This window comes from Lepidochelys kempii, chromosome 2, assembly GCF_965140265.1.
Source record: "Lepidochelys kempii isolate rLepKem1 chromosome 2, rLepKem1.hap2, whole genome shotgun sequence".
Classification (NCBI taxonomy): domain Eukaryota; kingdom Metazoa; phylum Chordata; order Testudines; family Cheloniidae; genus Lepidochelys; species Lepidochelys kempii.
In genome coordinates, this window is record NC_133257.1 from 43,106,527 (window position 1) to 43,110,288 (window position 3,762).

Consider the following 3,762-nt stretch of genomic DNA (forward strand, 5'->3'; position numbering starts at 1 on the left):
CTGCAGTAAGTGGGTCGTAGATGCTTCCTGAACTCTACAGCAGGCATATACAACAAGAGATATATCTCACTACTCTTCCGATGTGGAATCTGGAGGCTAGTGAATCCCTAGTTGCATGAATCTGCTGGCTATGCTCCCTCCACTTCCTCTGGCCTGCTCACAATGCTCCACCTTTCACTCCTACACAGACTGCTATGGCAGAAGTCACCTGATAGGGTGGGCAGAAAGGGGTTCAAGACTCCCACTTACAGGCTTTCAGTATCTGACCCCTGGAGCAGAAATTCAGCTCCCTCTTGCATTGCAGATTTTATGCCAATACAGAATGGCCCAGAGAATATGGAATATAACAACTGCAATATAAGAGCAGACCCACTGTCCATTTAGTTTAGCATCCTGTCCCTAATAGTAGTAAGTACAATATGTTTTAGAGGAGGATGGGAGAGATCAAGGCACAAGCATTAACAATCTGTCCTTAAGGGAAGTTTCTTCCTTGCCCCAGGCAAGTAGGTTCAACCCATTTTATACCCTAAAGCATGAAGATTAATCTCCTCTTTTTATTATTCTATTTAATGTAACTTTGGAAATTAGTCATAATTGCTTAGGGTCCTACACTATTAAGTATCCTCAGATCCCATTGAAGTTAAGGGCCACAGAACGTATCTTCTAAAAATAAATCAGTAGTTTAGAGTAAAGGCTCACAGCCCCTGAAATAAAGATGGAAACATATCAGGTGAGAAAAGGGAGGTAAATCCTTGGAAAATATGCAATAGTGCAAAATAGAGCCCTTCATGGTAGGGACACTGTAAAAACAGATTGAACACTTATATGGACTCTGAATCCAGAGTTACAATAGTTCAGGTTTAAAATGGTTTTGAAGGAATATAACAAGACAACCTGACAGCAATGAACATTAGGAAGAAATTTTCCCTATTGGCAGATTAAACCAAAGTTACCTACTGCAGGGCTTCTTGCACCTTTTTCTGTCCTTGGCTCTGCCCCACCCATGCTCTCAGCCAGCAAAGCAGAGCCAGCTAGGAATATGAGGAGGTGGTTAATTGTACCCTTTGAAGAGCTGCTGGAAATTACTCCCTACCTGAAGCAAGAGGGGAGCATGTGGGGAGCTGTGACTGAGTTACAATGGCTCCCAGGGTTCCTGGGGTAGCACAGCTGCATGCCACCTTCTATGCAAGGCTTACTGCAAAAGGCATAATCTAGCTCTGAACAGTCCCCAGCACAGTGGTATTACTACTATAAACTGCAGTTGTTTTGCAAAACTAGTGGATAAAATTACTCCCCCCCTCCTAAAATAAGAGTAGGAGCAGAATTGATCTCATAATTCCCTCTAGAAGGCAGTCCTTGCTGAAGTAATTGACTCCAGAGGCCACTGAAAGTGCTTAACATTTTGAGGTAGACCATAACCCTTTCACGTTGTTTTCTTGAGACAGCATTAGAAGATAAAAGGATAGTATTGTGGTTAAAATATAGGAGTATAGGTCAGAACCTCTTGTCTTTGTTACAGTACAGACTTCTGATGTAACCTTAGGCAAATCACTCTGCTCTTCATGGTTTGGTTGTCACATCTGTACAATGAAGATGAACAACTATCTCCTACAACTGTTGTGAGAATTTATTAGCAACTGTTAAAATTCTTGGATGGAAGTGATAGGGTCAGTCCCTGCAATACTTTGTGTTAAATTCAACTGCTGGTTACCCAGGGTATGTTTACACTGCAATATAAACCCTTGAGTTAGCAGAATTCAAGTTAGAAGACCATGACCTAGGGCTTGAGTGTCTACACTCATTTGTAACCCCAGGTTAGGAATTGTTGAACCTTGGCTCCCAACCTGGAGCTTTGTGGGATACCAACCTGGGAGGGGTTGCAAGTGCTTTGGAGGATAGGATTAAAATTCAAAACTATCTGGACAAACTGGAGAAATGGTCTGAAGTAAACTGGATGATATTCAATAAGGACAAATGCAAAATACTCCACTAAGGAAGGAACAAGCAGCTGCACACATACAAAATGGGAAATGACTGACTCCGAAGGAGTACTGCAGAAAGGGATCACAAGCTAAATATGAGTCAGTGTAACACTGTTGCGCCAAAAAAACCCCAAACAAACATCGTTCTGGGATATATTAGCAAGAGTGTTGTAATCAAGACATGAGAATTTTTCTACTCTAATCCATGCTGATAGGGCCTCAACTGAAGTATTGGGTCTAGTTCTGGGTGCCACATTTCAGGAAAGATGTGGACAAATTGGAGAAAGTTCAGAGGAGAGCAACAAAAATTATTACAGATCTAGAAAACATGACCTATGAGGAAAGATTGAACAAAAATGGGTTTGTTTAGTCTGGAGAAGACTGAGGAGGGATGTAACAGTTTTCAAGTACATAAAAGGTTGTTGGCAAGGAACAGGGTGAAAAATTGTTCTCCTTAACCACTGAGGATAGGACAAGAAGCAATGGTCTTAGATTGTAGCCAAGGTGGTCTAGGTTGGACATTAGGAAAAACTTCCTGTCAGGGTGGTTAAACAAATGGCCTAGGGAGGTTGTGGAAACTCCATCATTGGAGGTTTCTAAGAACAGGTTAGACACATATCTGTCAGAAATGGTCTAATTATTATGTTTTCCTGCCTTGGGTGCAGGAGACTGGACTAGATGGCCTATTGAGGTCCCTTCCAGTCCTATGATTCTATGACTGTGCCCTCTAAGAATAAATTATATAACCAGCAGATTAATTTTTGCAGCCATTGAAAGAAAGACATGCAACCTATTGCTTTCATACCCTTCACTTCCACAATCAAAACAGAATTTGAGCAAACAGATCAGTCACTTTATGCTAACTAGTCAACAGGCAATGGAAGAGTTTTTCAAAGGCACTAATGGCAGTTATCACTATTTGTGCCTTTGAAAATGTCCCCCAATTAGTCTACTGAAGTACCAACACCAAATCAGCTGGTTGTTCATATCTCTCAGGAAGTGCACAACAAACAAAAATGGACATTAGGAAGCATGATTTTATGAAAAAAAACAAATATCAGAAGTATTGAGCATTTAGGATGTTATCTTTAGAGATGGTGAGCACCTAACAATTCCCATTGAATTCCCATCGAGAGTTGAAAGGGATCACAAGCTAAATATGATGAAAGTGTGAACATCCAGTATATCTCAGAAGCAGGTATCTGCCCATGAAGGGACTAAAGAGCAAGTACTTGGGGACAAGATGAAGGCACCGAGAAGGATTTCAGTGGTGGTGCCATCAAACCAATGGCATACACAAGCAATGTTGCTTTGTGTAATGTGTAATTTGTAAAATACTAAATAATGTTGCTTAGCTGAATACCAGAGCATCAATTGTAAGCTCTTTTGAGCAGGAATTAGGTCTTCTTTTATGTTAGGAAAGCATTTAGCAGATAGTGTATGCTGCCAGGAATAAATAGTAAATAATATTAATGGGGGATTAGCCCAAGTAAAATTTGGCTTCAAGTGTTATTACAAAAAAATGACTACAAGAGTAACCTCAGAACAGTTCATATCCACTCTTTGTGTGTCTGCCAAATCACATCTGCCTAATTTACTGACAAGAATAAGCTTTTCCTATGATCAGGAAGCTAATAGCTACAGGTCATGCTCATGTATTACTTCCAATTAAGAAAAGTTCACAGAATGTATAACAAAGTTACTTATTTATCAAGAACATATCTATAAAATTGTCAGTTTAAAAAAAAAAGCAGAACTCAGTCGGACATGTTAAGTCTAT